Genomic DNA, 21,669 nt, shown 5'->3' with positions numbered 1-21,669 from the left:
GATCTTAGTTATTGTGTTCTGTTTTATATTACATTTGATAATCTGTTATCATCTTAATTGGTGAAATAAAGTCTGTTTGTTTGTTAATGTGTTCTAAAAATGTTTATAGTGTTTTCATCTTTCCATAACTTCCATATGGAGATAGGTTCTATATTTTTAAAATTCTATATTTTTGGTTAGAATAAATCTGTTATGGTCTACTTAGTCATTAGAAGGTATCGATGAAGACTTGTATTGAACAGTCATCATTATCATTAGCATAACTTGCTGTAAACTCCTAATTCTATGGCCTAGGGACTCACATCATTAAATATGTATTTTATATGGAAGCTGTAAGTACCCAACAAAATTAAAATGTTTGGGCGAGATTTTTGTTAGACAAACAGAATAAAAATCATTGACCAAAATCAATGGTTTTCTTTGTTGTTTTTCCATCATTTAATTAGTTTATTTAGCCTTTCCTAACCTATGTTTACCATTTTACCAAACCAAAGAAAATAAACATCCTTTTCCCTTAATGGGAATAAAAATCTATTGACATTAACAAGAATAAAAATATCTTTGCAGTTATGGAAATAAAAGTTCATTATCAGCTATGGAAATAAAAGGTTATTCTCCTGAACTGGCATTCTTTAAACACAGTGGAGAGGGGGGTAAAAGAGGGAGAGAATGAATAGAAAGGGTAGAAAGTGATTATTTTTTCAAATGAAGCACAAATCTCTGCTTCTCTAATGGTTGAAATATTCACAGAATCCACATTGACTTGCATTACATTCGACAAGCAGTCTTACCCTGCCATCATTTAATCCTCAGGGGTCTTATGTCTCAAAGTCTTATCTCACCAGCTCAGTGTCAGTGGCTCTGACTCTGGCAGAGAGTACTCTTTGAGAATGTCAAAAAGAAAGCCAAAGGGAAAACTGAAAATCCATGAAATGACTTGGTGGTCTTTGTTCACTCTGTAACATGTTAGACACCCAAGCACAAAATCACCTTAACTCTTCAATACTACCAGCATCTATCTTAAAAGAAAAAGGAATATAGCCTCCTCTACTATAATAATTATCCATCTATAAGAGGGTTAAAGAACCCTCTAGGGATCATTTTAGCCAACTTGCCTTATAATTATTTTTTTTTGCAGTCCAGACTTGTGAGTTCATTGTTATAATGAACTCCCAGTGGGGAAAATCCCTCCACCAATGTTGATCATCCACTTAGCAATTTAAAAATCTCAGAGAGTCTTAGGATAACTGAAAAGTTAAGAGACTTGCCCAAGGCCACATAACCATTATGTGACAAAAGACTTAAGCCCATGTCCTCCTGACCCTGAGGTTGGGCCTTTATCATCCCATGCCATACCATCTTTTAGCTACGATTATATGACTTTTTTGGTTTCCAAGTTTCCTGGTTTAGCTCTGTTTGTTGATACATGAGAAAGCAAAATACATTATGTAAGTATTCAGAGCATTCAATCAACTATGAGGCGTGATTTAAGAAATGCCTGACATCCAAATATAGCTCCTCCATTTTTTGTTATAGAATAACTCCCATTCTTGCCTAAATCAAACACAGAGGCCAACTTGTCCTTGGAATACTAACCCAATTCCTTACTGCCATTAGACATACAATAACTACTACAATAGTCAAACAGAAAATAGAATGATACATATTCCCAACTCTATACTTTTGTTTATTCTGTTCTTTCCTCCTCTTTCTATTCCATTTATTTGAATCTTATTAATCCTTCAAAATCTATCCCATCTTAAATTCTATGAAATCTTTACTATCTGCCATATCTCACAATGAACTCTTACAATACTATTGAAACTAATCTGTATTATTTCCTATTCACTTTGCACATGCTGTTTTATGTAGACCCTGAGATTACAGATTATAGCCACTCTATAAACCATTGCCTACTCAAAATGATAGTTCATGATTACCCATGCCCCAATTGATATGTTAATTTTTGCAATCCAGTCAGAATAAAGGAATTTTTAAAAATCTCACTGTACACAGATGTGATATTTTCTATAATTCATCATACCAACAATAATGGAGGGTGCATATAGAGAACACATATAACCCAAAGCATATGGAGTACTCTCACGTGTGTATTCCTTCATGTATGTTGCCTAGAGATATAGCTATGCAACACATGAAGGTATACATGACCAGTACCCATGTGGGAAGGAAGTTGCAGTGAACAGTGGAAGACACATATGTAGGTTACACATGGAGAAAGGAAATCATATTATTTAGTGAGCTCTCTGGTTGCTGGACTTTTTGCTGCTGCTTTCTAAAAGTTTTCAGTCCTTTGGGGTTATTTGCTGTCTCATTGTTCCTACCTACTATGGTGTGGCATCTACAAAGTCATTCCATGATAGATACTATATGACTGCCAATCCCATATAACTAAAAGCAGGCAGACAAGAGCCAGGCAGAGAACTCTTGGTTAGGATTAATTCTAATCCTTTGACTGCCTCCGTTTGCTGTTGAATAAAAGATCTCAAAAATCTTCTCTTATAGAGTATGAAAATCCTTAAAATTTTTATTTAACCTTTGACCCCAATCCATCATGTCCAAAATAATAATATCTCATAGGATAAAGTGTATTTCACTCCCTCAATTCTTTTTGATTGAAATACAGATGAATTTGAGCTCATTACCTTCCTCCTTCTTTTCCTATGTTCTTAAATTTATTATGCATATCCACTAGTAATGACCAAAAATAAAAAAAGAAAGGAAAAAGAAAAGAAAGGTAGAGAAAGGTATAAAATCCAAGAAAACACAAGTAATAAAATCCTTAAACAAAAGCATCTTTTCCAAAAGTAATCAATAAGGAAGAGGATATAAGGATCTCAATACCAGGAGGCAAATTTGACTAAGTGAAATAAAACTCCTGGCTCTGAAATCCTATACATCATTCAGAAGAAAGAGTATAAGTAAAGAGATGATAGAATAATATTTTATACTTAAAAAAAGTCTACTTAAATGAGGAAATTCAGGATCCAGAGGAACAAAGCAAAGTAAAGAGAATTTGAGGCAGTTAGGCAATGAAATAGATAGAACCCTAGATCTAGAGTAAAAAAGACCTGATTTCAAATTTTAATTAAGACAATATTTGTGTAACACTTGCCTATTTTCTATCTATTTCTATAAAGAGGACTAATAATAACACCTACCTTACAGGTTATTTTTTATGAGAATCAGATAAGATTTTATTTGTAAATAACTTTGCAAACTTCAAAGTGCTATTAAATGCCAGCTATTTCATTAGTTATTATTATTGATAGTGTTTTTAATTAGGTGAAAGTAGGAAACAACTAGATGGATGAGTGGATAGAGCAATAGGCCTGGAATCAAGAAAACCTGAGTTCAAATCCTACTTCAAACACCTCAGCCACTTAACTGTGTGACTTTTTCACTGGAAAAAGAATTGATAAATCATTCTAGTATATTTGCCAAGAAAACCCACATGGGATCATGAAGAGTCAGACATGATTCAACAACTAAACATGAAAATAAAAGAAAGGAGAAACAGAAATGATTTTGCTATCAAGACTATATCATAGATCATCTAAATAGAAATAGGTAATAAATGAATCACTTGAGAAACAGATCACAAGTCTCTCTCAAAGGCATAATATTGATCATTCATTAAATCAACAAGTACTTATTAATTACCTTCTATGTGCCATTTACTGTGCTGCTGATGATATAGTAATGAATAGGGAATTCAATTATCTTCTACAACTGTCTGCCAAAACTAACTTCTTAACTTTATATAATGATGATTTCATTCTTAAAAGGTGGAAAAAGCAAAAAGAGGAAATTTTGTTCTGGATCTAGTTCTCCCTAACAGAGAACTGGATTGTGGGTTGAAAAAGATGATATCCTTGGGAAAAACAAACAAACAAACAAATAAAAAAAACACTCCTATTTTCCTAACATTTTCAAACCAATGCTCCCTCTACATTATTCCACTTTCATCTCCACTCCCTCCCCATTAAAAAAACAACACTAGGCCCTTGAAAAATTCTGGGGTTTGATAGAATAACTTTGACTTTATCTTGCATAGGACTAGGATTTCACAATACTTCTTAGATATCTGTAGCCACCATATGTGCTTTTCCCAGATCCCTTTTATTTAAAGTTTTCTCCCATTTTAATGTAAGCTTCTTGAAGGCAGTTTTTATTTATATTCCTAGCATTTAACACAGAGGCTTAATAAAAACCTTATCGGTTTATCTATCTATCTATCTATCTATCTATCTATCTATCTATCTATCTATCTATCTATCTATCCACCTGTCTAATTTATCCATCTTCCTCCTATATTTTGTGATAGAGAGAAAATTCAAGCAAAATCTAACATGTAATCCTAGAAGTTTCAAAAAGGTTAAAGATTGGCTAGATAGGCATCAATGAACTAAATTCTATGGGGAAATGTCAAAGAGGAATAGAAGATGCTTAAAAATGAAATACTGAAAGAAAGGAAAAAAAGAAACTATTTTTTCAAGAAGGAAATTAAAGTTGTCTTGAGACATATATGTATACATGGGAACTCACCAATCATCTTGAATTTTTAAAAGAAATGTTTAGTTGATAGAATAATCATCAGATAATACAGAATAAATATAAGAGCATATTGAAGTCCTGTAAAAAATAGTGTTAGTACTGCCATAACTCAGAATAACCTGAGGGGCAAGCCTGTCCAAGGTTTTATAAATAAATTACACAGTTCCGAGTTCTCATTAATCTCAACATGAAAAATAGAGAGCAAGGGAAGGGAAGAACAACAAAACTTGTTTTCCTTTTTTTTTAAAGTTTTATAGAAGAGAAGGAAGTCTTAACCTCTAAAGGACTTGAAAGTTTATCAATTGTATGGTGAATTAGAATTGATCAGTTTAATCCTCAAGGGCAGCATCTGAAACAGTAGATGAAAGCTGTAACAAGGCAAAATTAGATTAGATGACAGGAAAACTTTCCTAATAATCAAGAGTGTCCAAAAGTGGAATGGGCAATCTCTAAAGATAGTGAGTTCCTGTTCTGGGAGACCTTCAAACACAAGTAACTGAGGATTTCAGTTATCTTCTCAAACTCTTTCTTTTTACTATTTTAAAGGTAAATTAAAGTCAGAATTGTTTTGCTGTGTAGGTTGAACTATGAGTCCCATGATGTTCCTTTGACCTTTCAATTCTGTGATTGATTCTGTGTATAATATGAGTTTTCTCAACCTCACTCTAAAGGGCAGGTCTATTACTGTTTTTCCCCCTTCAGCCCAATACTATCCTTTGTTCTAAAGTACTTTAGGGGTGGTTGAAGGGGGTGGCTGTGAGAGGTGTTTTTCTTTTGTTCTGATAGTGTGAGCTCCCATCAATTGTCTTCACCCATTTTAGGAATTAATGAGTAGCATGTCAGTTCCATTTAACCATTTAACAATACATTTATTTTTTTCAAGAAAGGAATATTTACTTCAAATGTAAAGCAAGAAAAAGCATACATTTTCCCAACACCTAAGTGGTATAATCCTTACCCTTCTTCTTCCATATCACCTGAGATCGTAGACAGGGATTAGATTCATCAGTTAATTTAGAATTTACATAACATTAATCTCCACCAAGTTCAAGTTAAAAGCCTCACTGGGCTAGAATCCAGAGTCACTGCTTCTCAGAATTTCTTCACTTGACAAGCTACAACAGCCAAGCTTCCAAGGATGCTTATAGCTAGTTTCCAAATTGGAAACTCCCCTCCATTACCACCAAGATCTGAAAAGAACAAGCTTATTTCTCAAAGTTAAGTGAACAAAAACCCTCATCTCCTTTTCTCCCTTACCAAATTTTGTCACTTCATATATTTGAATGCTCGAAAAGAAAACAACCATGCTTAAAACCAATAATGTTAAGGATACAGCTAGTTTTGGCTAAGAAGCCAATGGAAAAAAATCTGCTCCCAAGTACATTATAGGCAACCCAGAATGTGCACATATATGCTAGCTCTCCTGTTTCCCAAGAAGAGATTTCAATTGTCTCCAACAGAAATGATGTGATTTTAGGAGATTTAGGCATGCATCAATTTCCATTACATGGTGAGGAGAAGAAATAACCTTTTAAAATAAATCCTAGTTCAAAAACTCGATTTCTTTTATGTCTAAGTATCATGCTCACTAGTCTATATCCCTCTCCTACAGTAAGAAAAAAGATGTTCAATGAGATCAGTGACTTCATAACATAAAGATTTAGAAAGCCTCTTTGTATCTCTTAAAGCACCAGGACAGTGTTTTGCATATGGCAGTCACTCAGGAAAAGTATACAGGACTATTAATATGCAAATATCTAAGTTTTCATCAGGTAATTCCTAAAGGGATAGTTGGCAGTTAATTAATGGCAAGAAAAATGTGTATATGTGGGACCAGAAAGGGAATGCTCTAAAGGGACTCAGAAAAAGGAAGAAGCAAGGAAAGAGGAAAAATAAGGTGACTGAAGTCAATCCATCTACTTTTTCAGTTACATAGGACTTAGCTTTGACTGAAACATAATTCCAGGCATAGAAACAAATATCTTCCCCTTTTTCCACCACATAGAACTGAATTTTCTTTCCTTTTTAAATAAAAATATGTTTTTAAAATTTGTCTTTTTAAAGTTCCGTAGATGAAAAATATCCTACAAGCAATTTCTGCTTTTTGCAATGGAAAAATATTTGATTTGGAGTCCAGTCTCTAAAATTTTTCCTTCTTAGCTTCTCCATTAATTTTCTGCTAAGGTTTTCTAAGGTTAAAAAGTTAGTTAGATACATAGATAGATAGATAGATAATCAAAGATATAGGTATAGGTAGATAGATATAGATGTAGATGTAGATATAGATTAGATAGAGAGAGATAGAGATAGAGATAGAGATAGAGATGATAGAGATAGAGATAGAGATGATAGATACAGATACAGATACAGATACAGAACAGATACAGATACAGATGTTATAGATATAGATATAGATATATCAGCATATCACCAACTTCTAAATCTGGCTACCAGGGCTAGACTTGGGATCTAATACCTGACTCTTCCTAGTTATGTAATCTTTCTTGAAACATAACTTCTCTGAGATTCAACTCCTTCACATATAAGAATAACAAGTTGAACTTTTCTGTTGTTTAAGATCTGTGATTTCAGTCTATGAAGTTAAATTATGAAGAAACTCCTATCAATCAATAAATAACAGCAATTGCTCGCCAACTTTATAAAGTAGCTTTCAAGAGTCACCTGTGTTTTATCAGAGCTAGAGTGACTTGCCTGGCATCTTGTGTCAAGGACCCTTTTGACAATCTAGAAAGTCTATCCCTTCTCAAAATAATGTTCTAAAAATATATAAAATAGACTTCTGGCCAAGATAGGAGAGAAGACAGGCACAGTTCTAAAGTCTCCTGATCTTTCCCCATCTATCACAGGAAACAAACCTCTTAACAGAAATCCAACCCACAAAACCCAGAAAGAAAAGCCAGGAGAAAGAACATCTACCTCAGGATTTGTCTTGGGTGATTCCCAGCAGATGAGTCCTGGTGCAGAGGGCTGATCAGTCCCGGATCAGCTAGATTAGCGGCTGAATTGGAGCCAGGGAGCCTGAGGGCCCGAGAGACAGCAGTGGGGCTAGACTGCAGGGGCTTGAGTCAACTAGGGAGCAGAGGCACTGGTGTTGGTGCTGACCCTCTGGAGCTTGCCCACAGGGCTGGGGAAAGAGTTCCAGTGCAGGAGAGCTGTGGACACCATCCCTGGGCTCCTCTGGTCTGAGGAACTCCCAGTCCACGCCTCTGTTGCTGCTGAAGCCTCTTCCCCGAACAAACACAATTACAGATTACTTCTACCCCAGGCACAGGTATGTGAACAGAAAAACCACCCCAGCTGACAACAGGGAGAGGGATGACCTCACCCCAGGGTAAAGCCCACCATTGATTGAAGGCAAAAGGATTCAATAGCTTCAACCCTTCCCTTCAAGCTAAGGGAGAAGGCCTCAGTCAAGGTCACAGACACTCCAAAGAAAGCAACCAGCACCTCCTACTGGCCAGCCAGAGAAATTGCACTCAGCGAGTAAAGCCTCTAGCGATCCCAAACCCCTGTGAACCAGCCCCTCCCCAACTCAAGGTCTTAGCAAAATGAAGAAAGGTGGATCCATAAAATATATAAAATAAAGTACTTATCATTACAAAGAAAATCAATCAAATTGAAATATTTATCAAAACAGTTTTTAATTGGCAGATCCCAGGTCAAGAGCCATGTTTTAGACAGTATGTGTTAGAGGGGTTGAATTTTTTCATTCATACTGATTCAAATCAAACTTGATATCCATTATACCAGGAAAGGGAATGTCTGGTTTGTGGGCTGTATGTAGCTGGCAAAATCATTTCATCTAGCACTGCCAAGGCAACTACAGGTGGGACTCAAAATTCAATAAATATAAGAGCTTTTTTAGGAGTGTATTAATTAAATGTTTGACCAAATATAGCGGGTTTATTTTTAAGTTGGTAATTTTTTATAGTTTGCAAATGGTGTTATAAATATCCAAATGGCCACTGGCAAAAAAAAAAAACAAACAGTTCATTGCCCCTGCATTATACCATCAAACTGTCTCACAATAAGGAGAATTTTCTGGTCAGTAAGCAAAGTATATTCCTTATCTGTGTTCAATATATATACTTTTTTCATTTGTTTTGTTTTTTAATAGAGGAAGGCACATACCTTGAACAAGTATTAACTAAATAATATTCTCAAATCACTCTCAGAGAAACTTACATCATTCTCTTCTAGTCTTCCCTCCTTATTAAAAAAATATGGTAAAAAATATACCACTAATCTTTGGCCATTGTTTTATAGGAGATTCCACTGCATTGGAACAGTCTTCTCATTTTTAAGATCAGCTCTGTAGGAGATCTGTTTGACATGGTAGCATTCTCTAGACCTCAATGAATGAGTTCAGTGCAAAGAGCTCTACAATAGGCAACACAATAGGAAGTGACAATTAGTAAATGTGTTGATTGTCATAGAGTTACTACTGTACTTTTAGTCATTCTCTTAGTTGTATCCTATGGCAAACCAAGCATCAGCTGTCAATCCCCATTCATAAGGGCTTCAGGAATATATATGTATGTTCGCTTCTGTTATTGTCAACTTATTCCTATATATTAAAATAGATGAAGGTTTTGAATTGACACAAGACAGAGGAATAGCAGAGCTTCTAAGAGAAAAGAACAGTTCAACTCTAACCAGAAGTCCTTAGAGAGCTACACTGTCAAGGCTGTAGCAAAAAAATTCAAATTATGTGAAGTGTGTATGTTGCTTTCTAAGTGTCCAAGGAGATTCTTCTATCCCCCAGATGAAAAACACTGCAAAGAGATGAAATGTAAAGGCTGTTCTCAAACTGGATGTCTGTGGTAGACTTCTTCTGCACTTGTTGAAGAAAAGTCTGACCCCCAGTGGTTTTGACTAATAACTGCAATGAGTGCTCTCTTACAGGACAGTCAGCTTGAAACTGGTGTCTCATGTATTGGAGGGTTGATGGACACCCTATGAAAGACACATGACTCAGTTTTTCCATAAGTTTAAAATAACTACATAAATATGAGTTTAATTGATTCAGGAAGAGAAAGGAAATAATTTAACCACGTATGGACTTGGATCTCACAAGAACATGTAATTTATAGGAAACTAAATATTGTCTCCATATCCAGAGATCATAGTTATCACTATTTTAGTTCTTCTTAAGACTAGATTTTTTTTGGTTTGGTTTTGGTTCTTTTTAGGGTTTTTCAAGGCAAATGGGGTTAAGTGGCTTGCTCAAGGCCACACAGCTAGGTAATTATTAAGTGTCTGAGGTCAGATTTGAATTCAGGTACTCTTGACTCCAGGGCTGCTGCTCTATCCACTGCACCACCTAGCTGCCCCAAACTAGACATTTTTAGTTATTTATATCTGATTTCAACAGTAATAAAATTAAGATAACTTTCCATTTGCCAAAACTGTTTCAGTGAATTCTCACATGCCATAAGGTAATTCTGCCTATAGTCCAGTCTGTAACTGTCGAAGTGTTTCAGCAAGAAACTATTGGTGGGATTTATAAAATTAAAGCATTCCTTAAGTGCAAAGGAATATGTTAAGTGCTAAGAATAGAAATGGAAAAGAAAGACAAGAATAATTTTATTCTACCTAGAAAGGATCTCTTTGCTACAAATTCTCATATCTTACAAACTTTATATCCTTATCAAATTCTATTTTTTATTTTACTTATTTATGTGCCTGCTGTATTTCCCTTATTACTGTAAAGCAAGACTATGTCCAAAAGCTCATTAACTAGCCCATTCTACTTTGGAATATCTCTGAATGGTAGCAATTATTCTTCATGTGGAGCCTAAATTTGTCTCATTGAAATGTTTACTGATTAGTCTTAGTTCTATCCAGAGGTGCCAAGCAGTAAAAATTTTAATCCATTTCTTCATTAAAGGCAGTATTATCATTGTCCCTGTTCCTTCACTTTCCCTGCCATCTTCTCCCACCTATTTAACTCTCCATAATAAAATAGTTTTAAATGAATATAGCATTATAAGTAAAAACAAGTAAAAACAAAGTTTAGATTTAGGGATGAAGGGGGAAGAGCAAAGAATGATTTTTTAAAATTTCTCCAGCAAAAAATACTATACCTTTCTTTCTCTATCAATGTGGGATAATTTGGCTAATGAATCATATTCATATTGTGATTAGTCAATTCAAAATGAAAGTCATCCAGTGTAGCAAACAAACAAGGCCTCATATTTATTGAATTCTTCCAGATGTTTTTACACACATTTCTTTCGAGGCTTTTCAAAAGAAAATTTAAAGCACCGTTATATTTCTAAACAACCACTTCCTTTTTATTCCTCCTTGGGAAAGAGAATTTCTATCTTCTTTTCCTCTTGTAGCAGATAAGGTTGAAATTGATCTGCATGTTGCGGGGGGAGGATAAGGGGAAAATCTTGCAAGTATATAATCCAAAAAACAAAGCAGTTATTATATTCTTTCCCCTCCTTTCTTTTAGAAAGGATTCTTCCTCATCCCACATAAGGAAAGACAACATTTTAGCAAAACAGAACATGCAAGGCCATCTGGAAACTGTTCCTTTACAAGAATGCATGCTATAAAGGCCCATATTCTATGTTAGGCGTCATGGAACCTATTTGCTAACTATATAAAATGCACGCAATTGCAAATGAAAATCAAAAGAAATGGAATAAATTTATGCAAGTCATTTATAGCTTAGTAGACTGAACATGAAAGAGTTCCATGGACTCAGGAATCTCTTGGGACTAACTCATCAAGAAATTCCTAAGTGATGTGACATTTTCTGATTTGTGGATATTCTGGCAAGGAAATATTTCTTTGAATAGAGCTTGTACCTCTCATTCCAGCCACATACCCTTACCTTCCCACAAAAAAAAAGAAAGGAAAAGAAGAAAGGAAAAGAGAAGAGAGAGAGAAAAAGGAATGAAGGAAGGAAGGAAAGAAGGAAGGAAAGAAGGAAAAGGTAAAAAAAAGAAAATTTCCCTGAAAAAAGGGATCTTAGTCAATAGTAGACACAATTATAAATTCAGAAAGTAAAGTCTGACTGGGATGAAATGAGGTTGAGACGGGGTAAAACTTTTGGCAATATTTCATAGAAAATTCTATCTTCAAGGAAGTTCAACTACTTGGAAAGTATAATTCCATTATAATCTTAGAGCAGAAATTAAAATTTATTGGTAATTAATTCTAGAATGACTTAATAGTATGGCTATAAGTGTTAAAAGCAATTTTTGTTCGTTTGCTTTTGAAGGCCATCCAGACTCAATGTCCTGGTTTCTTTTTATATTCCCAGAGGACAGTCTAACAACCAGATTAAACTTTCTAGGTCCTCTCATGCTAGAACACTACCATAAGAGCAGGAACAAGGTTACCTCCTAGGCATAGTCTGGGATCAGTTTTATATATATATATATTTTTTTTGGGGGGGGGGGTGTTGCAAGGCAGTGGGGTTAAGTGGCTTGTCCAAGGCCACACAGCTAGGTAATTAATCGTCTGAGGCCAGATTTGTACTCAGGTATTCCTGACTCCAGGGTCAGTGCTCTATCCACTGCACCACCTAGCCTTCCCAGGATCAGCTATATTTGGATCCATTCTCCTTTTGCTTTTGTTGTAGAAACAAGCTTAGATATTCTCATTCTTCAGTGATCCTGAATTTTTCAGTCTCTAGCTTACTAAAATACCAAATGAGAGGGCTTCTAATGTCTTCCCAGAATATGTGTCAATTCCCAATAACTTGACGACTCAATTTTCAAGAGTCAGAAATGGATATTCAAAGCCCATCCTTCCTATGTATGAGAGATTGCTTCATGACAATACCATCTACTCATTAAGGGCATGATTCACCTGTGAGTTCTGCTCTTTCCCCTCACACCTATATTTTTAAATCATTGTCTGATTGAGTCTTATAGATCTCAGCAAATCTATATTCGTACATCTGAAAAATTCACTTACAACAACTCAGACTCAAAACTGTCAATCAATACAGTATTTTTCACAAAAGCATGTCCGAATTCCCAAGTCAGCCCAGGAGGGAAATTTGGCAGGCTCAAAAAGAGAGGGGAATTAGAAATAAGGGGAAAACTTACTCCACATGTCCTAATCTCAAGCCCCACTGCAACCCTAAATGTTTGCAGTAAATTGGGATTTTTAATATTCCTTCCCTACACAAAAGTCAGGTCAGTGAACTATCATAGCACGCAGATCCAGATGCAACAACAGGAAAAATGTTCTCTGATTCACACTACAACATGGACAAGAGGGGCTTAAGTTTAATGTACATGTGCACAAATTAGTCTCTTAGGTATGCTTGCATTCTCCACTTAAAACAATTTTTACTTTCAACATGTGGAAGATTCATCCACATTGGAGTATTATTTGTAAAGTCTTAGTCTCTTCCCATCCTCAAAAACTGTATAGAATGATGAGCAAAAGCTATTCCCTCTCGTAATTAAAGAGTTCGGAAATTAAATCTGTCCATCCAGGAGTAGATAAGCAAAGCTTTACATTATGAAAATCTTCCAGATGTCTTTACTTCCACTTCTTTCCCTGAAGACTCCTTTTATAATAAATGTACAAAACCCCAATATTCTAAATAATCTTTTCTGTCTCATAGTATAATGTCAAATCTTTCCTCCATTAGACCAATATCACTAAGCCACACTTATATGAATAATTAATCCAGTGAAATGATCACGTTGTATGAATTCACAATGTCAATTGCTATATTTTACAGAATTATAACTTCAAGTAGTATGAATTCAAAGGTATACAACCATTTCACAAAGATTCCTTATTCCTACTAATCTGGATCTAGAGAAATAACATCAGAGAGCAAAAGCATACAAAATGGTTTCCTCCCTCATCAAATAACAAAAGGAAACTTCGTTGGCTTGACTTAAGAAGGAGCAGAGAATCTATTTCTATGAAGAAAAACTTTTTAAAAAATCTTTCTCAAAAGTTCAATTTTTTTTCACTCTAGCAAATATGGTTAATAATTTTTTTGGTTGTTTGGGTATTTTTTGGCAAGGAACTAGGGTTAAGTGACTTGTCCAAGGTTACACAGCTAGGTAATTATTAAATGTCTGAAGTCACATTTCAACTCAGATCCTCCTGACTCCAGGGTCAGTGCTCTTTATTCACTGCTCCACCTAACTGCCCTAGATGTAGCCTTTAAAAAATGGCAAGGTGGAACTGCTTGCATTCTTTACCACTGCATTCTTTTTTATATAAATATTTTATTTTTTCAATTATATACAATAGTAGTTTCTATCATTTTTTGTAATGCTTTGAATTTTACAATTTTTCTTCCACCCTCCCTTCCCCACCCCACACCACAGAAGGCAGTCTGATAATCTTTGCATTGTTTCCATAATATACATTGATCAAAATAGAAATGTTGAGAGGAAAAATCATATCCTTGAGAAAAAATAAAATATTAGAGATAATAAAAAATATATAGTATATAAGACAACTTTTTTGGTAGAAAAAATTGAAAGTAATAGTCTTTGTTTAAACTCCACAGTTCTTTCTCTGGATACAGATGGTATTCTCCATCTCAGATACCTTAAAATTGTCCCTGATTATTGCACTAATGGAATGCACAAGTCCATTAAGGTTGATCATCAACCCCATGTTGCCATGTTGCTATTATGGTGTACAATGTTCTTCGGGTTCTGCTCATCTCACTCACTGTTGAATTCTTTTCACTAATCCTTACCTTCTGTGTCCAAAGGGCGAGGAATCTAGTTAGAAAGAATAAAGATGTCATGAATTGATAATCCTTCCCTTCTTCCCTTCTTTTGTTCATGACTCTCAGAAATGGGACTGATGGTGTTGATTTCTGTTCTGTAGCATTTGTCCTCCTCAGTTTCAGTGGCTAGAAGTGATCCCCATGGTAACTGGAGTTAGAGATATGGCAAACTTGAAGTCAGGATTGCAGGCAGGGTGGAGTCTGTGTTATATCACTGTACTACAAACATGATAGGATTAGAAATTAAAGACTTAGAAATGGAAAAGTACAACTCCTAATGAAATTATGAAAGGGTAGTTCAGCAACAGTAAGCATTACTATAGACATAGCTATTATTAGATAGTGTTAATTATTAGTTTCCCCAAATAATGACATATTTATATTGACAATTAATTGATATAAAGTTTGCTGTGTAATGAATCAGAATCCTCCTCTTTGTATCTTTATCACATTGGTCTCAGTACCATTTTCTGGAAATATCTGGTCCCTTTTCTACATAGAATCCTTTAAATATTTGAAGACTGCTATCATGTATCTCCTGAAAACTTATCTTATTCTGCTTAAGCCTTGTTCTTTTGATGAATTCTCATATACATGGTTTCTTTCTTGATCCCTTTCCATTCTGGTCTTCCATTTCTGGATGCTTTCTAGTTTACTATTTCTTCTAAAATGTGACTCCACACACTTATATTATTATATCATATTCAATTTCACCAAAAAAAGAATATAACAAAACTATAGCCTCACAAATTATGTATACTATAATCTCTTTTAAGGAACCCTATGATTATATTAACTTTTTTTGATTGTCATATCACACCGTTCATATAGTCCTAAAAAATTTCTCATCACAATATGAAGAGTATGTCAGGTTCTGAAAGCTTATAACAATAGACTATAAGGATTATAATATTTAATCATGCTGGAAGGGCTTTTTAAGAATGACAGACATTCTATTTTTCTAAGGACAAAATGATTTAAATATGGTAAAAGCACATCATTAGTTACATCGTGATGAATTGTTTGGTCATGGCAAACCCAGAAGCAAAAATTACAACATGATCATGAGTTTCTGAAGAAACATTGGCACAATGAAGGAAGAAAGCAGAGAAGAAAAGGAAACAGGGAGTCCTTTAAACAATGAGTGAATCTTTAAGAATCAAATATTATCTTTTGACACTATTCTTTAAAACTAACTTTTAATGAGGGCGGATGGCAGTTCTTAAGAAAGTTGAGAATATTTCTCAATCTCACAGTTTTGCAGTGTTCTCTTTCTTCTCAAATCCACTTGTATTTAAATATTGCAAATTCTGTATTCCAATAATAAGATTCAAGTTGTCCTGAGGGTAGGGACTATTTCCTTTTTGCCTTTGTATCTCAACACCAGCAAAATGGCTTGCCAGTAGTTCTGTTACTGTTTAGACAGAACGGAAGAATTTCATTGTTCATCAGTGTTGCTATTCTATGTTGGCTTTTACCTCTAAATTAAGGTTAAGACCTTAACTATAGTTCCAGGAATATACCACATTTCTGAATAACCATTCCTAGAAGAGAGTTACACATGAGTAAGAGCAAATAGGAAAAGAGTCCAATTCAATGTATATTCTCACTTCAGATAAGTTTAGATCTAGTAGCCCTTAACCTAAGATCCTTGGACCTCTAAGGGAAGCATAGATTTCTGAGAGTTTATGAATTTGAATTAGGAGAAACTTCATTTTTTTTCACAAACTTCTGTTGAAAATTTAGAATTTCTTTCAATTATACAATTCAATTGTTGTGAAGATAAAATGACAATGTTTGTAAAGTACTTTGTAAACTACAAAGCATTATTTAAAAGCTAGTTATTATAAATGCTATACTTTATTCTCAGAGTTACAAGGAAATTCAGACAAACCTAAGAAGTCTTTGGCATCACTCCCTTCCAAATTTCCAGAAAATGATCATCCAACTGGCACCAATTCATTTTTGATTATTTCTAAATGTTACAAAGTTTCTCCTTATTATTTGTCTATATCTGCCTTTCTTCCCTTGGAAAGAAATTTACAAAAACAGAAGTCATTCTTTCTTCCAAGTAACCACCTTACAAATATACTGGGTCTCTTGATCTCCCTTAAGTCTTTTTTTCCTTCAGGATAAATATCTGTTCCTTCAACTGCTCTTCATGTGGAATAATTTTGAAACCTTTCACCTCCTCTGCCCTCCTCTGGATACTCTCTGCTGATGAACATCCTTCACTTAAAAACAAAACAAGCAAACAAAAACAGGATTTCAGATATGGTTAGACCAGGACACAGTACAGTGATACTACCATTTTCCTTATTTTCAATATTTTTCTTCCTTTTGGAAGAAAATTCAACTTGAAATTTCATTAGTTTTGACTTCCATGTCACATGGAGCCCATAAAGGCCCCCATATCTCTGAAACTTTCAAATTAATTTGTTGCTAGCTAGACTTCATGATTTTATCTTAGCCCCAGATATGGGATCAGAAATATTTACTTTTCTTCCTAGTTTTGGAGATGAATCCTTAACTTATCTGAATCTCAATTTGGTTATCCTTACACAATCCTATGTAAGGGAAGCATTTTGTAAACCCCCAAATTCTACATAAATGTAAATTATTTTTGAAGTAAATATTTCAAAGTTATAGAGATAACTTGTTCATGTTGGAACCTGAATTCAAACCTCAAATTTGTAACTCTCAAGTCCAGCCTATACACATGTTTCTGTTAGCTTTAGAATTATCTAGAGGTATGTGTTTAACCTGTTGTCTTGTAATTAGAGAAACCAGCAAAATCTCTAACCTGATAAACCAGGAGTCATTTAAAGGAAAGAAAATAACCAGTTGGGGAAGAACAAGTTTGGACTCCCCAAAATTAAAAGAGTCACAGAAAAAAATGCAAATTTGATGAACTGCATTGAAAAGGGAAGGAAACTGTACCAAAGAGGCAGTACAGGTATCATAGATATGGCTCTTGTTACAAGGAAAGCAGTCAGATGAATAACTGAGAAGGGAAACTAGGAAACAAAGATTGCCAATATCAAAATCACTGGGTGTAGACCAGAATTACAAATATGGGTCATGGCTGAGATTAATAGGGGAGGGGATCTTCCTTTCAGTAAGATGAGTCTCCATGGAGACCCTTTCTTCAAGAATTTTAAGTAACCTATGGTTTCATAACACATAACAACATCTTCATTCTTAGCTAGAATCAGTTTTCTCAAGGTACACAGAAAATTAGAACCCATCCCTAGAACTGAAAAATTTTCTCTCTGAAGATTTTTTTTTAATTAAAAGGAAGATGATTACCTGCTGGTTTATGGATTTTGTAGCACACTGAAAACAAAATGTATAAATTTCAGTTTAAGAGAACTGATTAAAAACTGATATAAACAAATTATAGATTCTTTCTTTCATTTACTTTTCCATTGTTGGTTTGTAGGAATTTCTTGGCTTACATTTTTCAATAGAGACTTAACCAGACTTCAATAACCATTTTAAACTGCTATCTTCAGTTTAACCTCTATTGAAAACTTCAAGCTGTGTGCATTTTCTCAACTAGGAGTGTTTGACTTTGCAATAATCCTGAGTTTACAAATCATATTTAGTACTTGTGACTCCTAAATGCAGGATGTAAAATTCATTTTATTTCAAAACTCAGAATAGCTGTACTAATTGAATGAACCTAGTGTACATTTTTCTGGTGAGAATACAGTTGTGATATTGCTACACATTATGGGTGCCCTGTGACAGTTTTATTAGAGATTTTAGGGACTTGAAATTTATGGTGAACCACCTTGGAGAGGGTAGAAAAGGAGCAAAACTATATGTACTTTTTATTACTGTATAAAATATTTTACTAGACCTTGGGAAATACACAATATTTTCTGAGAGCATACTTTGCTTTTACTGATAGGGCATTTTAGGAGGAAACAAACTTAAGGAGAACTGTTTTAGCAGATTTATTATGGAAGGGAAGGTTAGATATGTTACATGTGATCTGTGAATGACTATAGTGAATGGTTAATAAAAGCAATAATCATTTGATAGGATTTTTATCCATAAATTCAAATGCACTTATTTTAAGCAGCACTAGTCACAAGTATCCAGGTTGTATCCATGTTAGCTGTCCCTCTCTAGAAAAAGAAAGGAAAGGAGAGAAGGGAAAGGAGGGAAAGGAAGGGAAGGTAGATGATGGGAGGAAAGGGTAGGGAGAGAAGGGAAATAGAAGGAATTTATTATTTGCTTACCATGTGCTAAGTGCTGGGAATAAAAAATAGAAAAGGGAGGCACTCCCTACTCTCAAAAAAGCTTACTTACCCTCTCTGAGCCTCAGTTTCATCATCTATAAAATAAGCATAAGAATAATATTTATGTCATTGGTTGTTGTGAGGATAAAATGTGTTGATAAAAATATATACATTGAAAGTTTTGGGGTTTTTTTAGGTTTTTGCAAGGCAAATGGGGTTAAGTGACTTGCCCAAGGCCACACAGCTAGGTAATTATTAAATGTCTTATATTTCCCCTACTAAATGATCAAATTGACTACAGCTTATGATGATGCTGATTTTACATACAAGATTTAAGCAGACAGCTAGGTGGTGCAGTGGATAAAGCACCGGCCCTGTAGTCAGGAGTACTTGGGTTCAAATCCGGTCTCAGACACTATATAATTACCTAGCTGTGTGACCTTGGGCAAGCCACTTAACCCCATTACCTTGGAAAAAACTAAAAAAAAAAAAGGATTTAAGTCACATCTATAAAAACTGGAGATTAAAAGGGGGTGAGGGAAGGGTGAGGAGGCAGACTAATCATTGCATGGATGAAACACTGTGGGACAAACAAATCATGGAGACTGAGTTAGATGATTACCAAGTTTTTACCTTTGAAAACTTTAATGTGCAAAATTTCAGGATTGAGTATTGGCCTAGAAAATTGAATGTTAATGAAGGTTATGAAAAATAAATAATTTATGAATATTGACAATGTAAAAAATGTAGGAAGGTAAGAAAGAATTGTTTCTTCCTTTTCTTTCCTTCATTCTGACAAATTATTAGAATATGAATATTCATGTAAGTGTATAGGTATAAGATACAGATAGTAAAAGTATGGACTTGTATGTTGTTGAGTATAGGTTTTGAAATGGGAAGAAAAGGACTACTTGAAAAAGAAGTCCTCCCGCTTCCTCTGGCTGCCACCTTTGGAACTTGGGGATTTGGCTAGGTCTTGCCACAGTCTTTGACTCCCATTAGTCAGTGTCTACATCCTAGACACCACCCTCAATTCCACTTTAGAAAACAGTATGCTGATGGAACTAGGAACAGATGAATGAATCAAATCATATTCAGTAAGGCTTTGGACAGTAAAAATGGTTTTTTTTAACTCATTTTAACCTAGAGCAAAGGAAGCAGAACCTTGATAAAGTTTGGGGGAAGTTAATCCTCAAAATCAATAAATTATAACCATAAGTCAATTTGACTCAGGCTAAATCCAAGAGAAAGTTTGATAGTTTGGGGAGTAGAAATCAAAAACTGGTCCTGTTTATTATGATATCCAAACACTATTTCTCCCTTTAACTGTCTCTCTAAAAAATATTTTAAATATTAAAAGCAGCTCTATCAATAAAATTTATCTAGCTAGCAAAAGAAGGTCAAAAATACTTAGAAAATTAAAGTCATAAAATAAGGAAGAAAGAAGGGATGAAAGAAAGGAAGGAAGCAAGGAAGGAAGAAAAAAAGAAAGACAGAAAGAAAGACAGAAAGAAAGACAGAAAGACAGAAAGACAGAAAGACAGAAAGACAGAAAGACAGAAAGACAGAAAGACAGAAAGACAGAAAGAAAGAAAGAAAGAAAGAAAGAAAGAAAGAAAGAAAGAAAGAAAGAAAGAAAGAAAGAAAGAGGCACAGTGGATAGAATACAAACCCTGAAGTCAGGAGGACCTGAGTTCAAATCTGTATTCAGACACTTATTAGCTGTGTGACATTTGGCAAGACACTTAAGTTGTTTACCTCAGTTTCCATCATTTTCATTTGAATTCCCTTAATGAATTCAAATATAGTGGCCAGGCTTTGGCTATCCAGTGGAAAATGATAGAGTGTTCAAGCAGAGATGACAGGATCCTGAGTATGTCACAAGAATATGAGATATACCACAGTAGAGAACAAGATCATTGAATTTAGATGGATGTGATATACCTCTCAAACACTGGAAATGAACTGAAGGACTCAAAATAAGAGAGGGCAAGGGAAATAGTTGTGATAGAAGTCTCCTTGAAGGAGCTTCCATTGAATCTATTTCATGCATCCCATCTTGTAAGATGCAGATTGAAGTTCCTATTAGTGACAGAAATCTTGGAAGAAAAGCAACTCCTATGATCAAACAGAATAACACCATTCCCTAGACTATTCAGGGCATTGAGGAGGAACTAAGACTAAGATCCAGAATTCCTCAGTCTGTACTTAATAAACTTGCTGGATGGTATGAGTCAATTAGGAACTCGGCTAGAATTTTTATACTCCTTTGCTAGTTTGTAAGAAGAGTTACAGGTGGGAGAAGGAAGTCAGTAATAAGCCAATTGAACTTTGCCTTTTCTGGAAATCCTGGGTTTGGAGTGTCCTATATAAGCTCTTGGAGGCTCCTGTGTCTAAGAGAGGCTGATGAGGGCATGGAGCTGAGCAATGAATGTTTTATCATGCATTGGTTTATTGCTTTTATTTATTCTATGTAAAAGAGTCAAATACAGTATACATATAAGCATATTGTAGCTGCTCTTGTGGAAACAGAATCCATTATATCAAGGTCATCTGAATAGGGCTCATTGTGAACTACAGTCAATTAAGGGAAGAGATTGGGTAAATTTGTATTAATCACACTCCCTAAACTGAAGAAATTGTGTAGACATCCAGGAAGTGGGAGATTTGGTAGGATAAGAGCAACTTCCTTGGGCCCCAAATTCCCAACAATCCCATTTTCCCTGATTTACCCTTCTGGTGGTGGGGGGAGCACAAAAGGTCCAAGGCCCATTTAGTTTGACCTCTCAGATTTAGGTACCATATCCTGATGACTAATGAAGACCAGAGAGCCCACATCCAGAAATGCTAAGAGTCATTCTATCCATATATATTTTTGTAGGGTTAGGGCAAAGTAAACCTCCTTTGTTGAACGTTAGTTAGTTGCAAGAGTCTGGTTTTTGTACCCTCAGCAAACCTGAACTAAGAGGGTGCTGGCATTAGAGTCTTGCTCTGACTCTTCTTCCCAGTCTTTCTATCAGTGGGAATAGCTATCCACCAACTATAACCAGCAGATCAAGTCTTCCTTGCCATCTGCTTTTGTAGAGT

At 34.9% G+C, this 21,669-nt stretch overlaps 1 long non-coding RNA gene across 1 annotated transcript in view; it reads right to left on the bottom strand.

The window, feature by feature from the left end:
• The window catches only part of LOC141491985 (uncharacterized), a 188,514-nt gene that overhangs the window by 109,848 nt on the left and 56,997 nt on the right, over positions 1-21,669 (bottom strand). The window contains exon 2 of the long non-coding RNA XR_012469825.1: positions 14,300-14,551. This is a non-coding gene — a long non-coding RNA (uncharacterized LOC141491985). The remainder of the gene's footprint in view (positions 1-14,299; positions 14,552-21,669) is intronic.

This window comes from Macrotis lagotis, chromosome 6 (genome assembly GCF_037893015.1).
Source record: "Macrotis lagotis isolate mMagLag1 chromosome 6, bilby.v1.9.chrom.fasta, whole genome shotgun sequence".
In the NCBI taxonomy this organism is placed as follows: Eukaryota; Metazoa; Chordata; class Mammalia; order Peramelemorphia; family Peramelidae; genus Macrotis; species Macrotis lagotis.
This window is presented reverse-complemented; position numbering and strand designations above follow the sequence as displayed.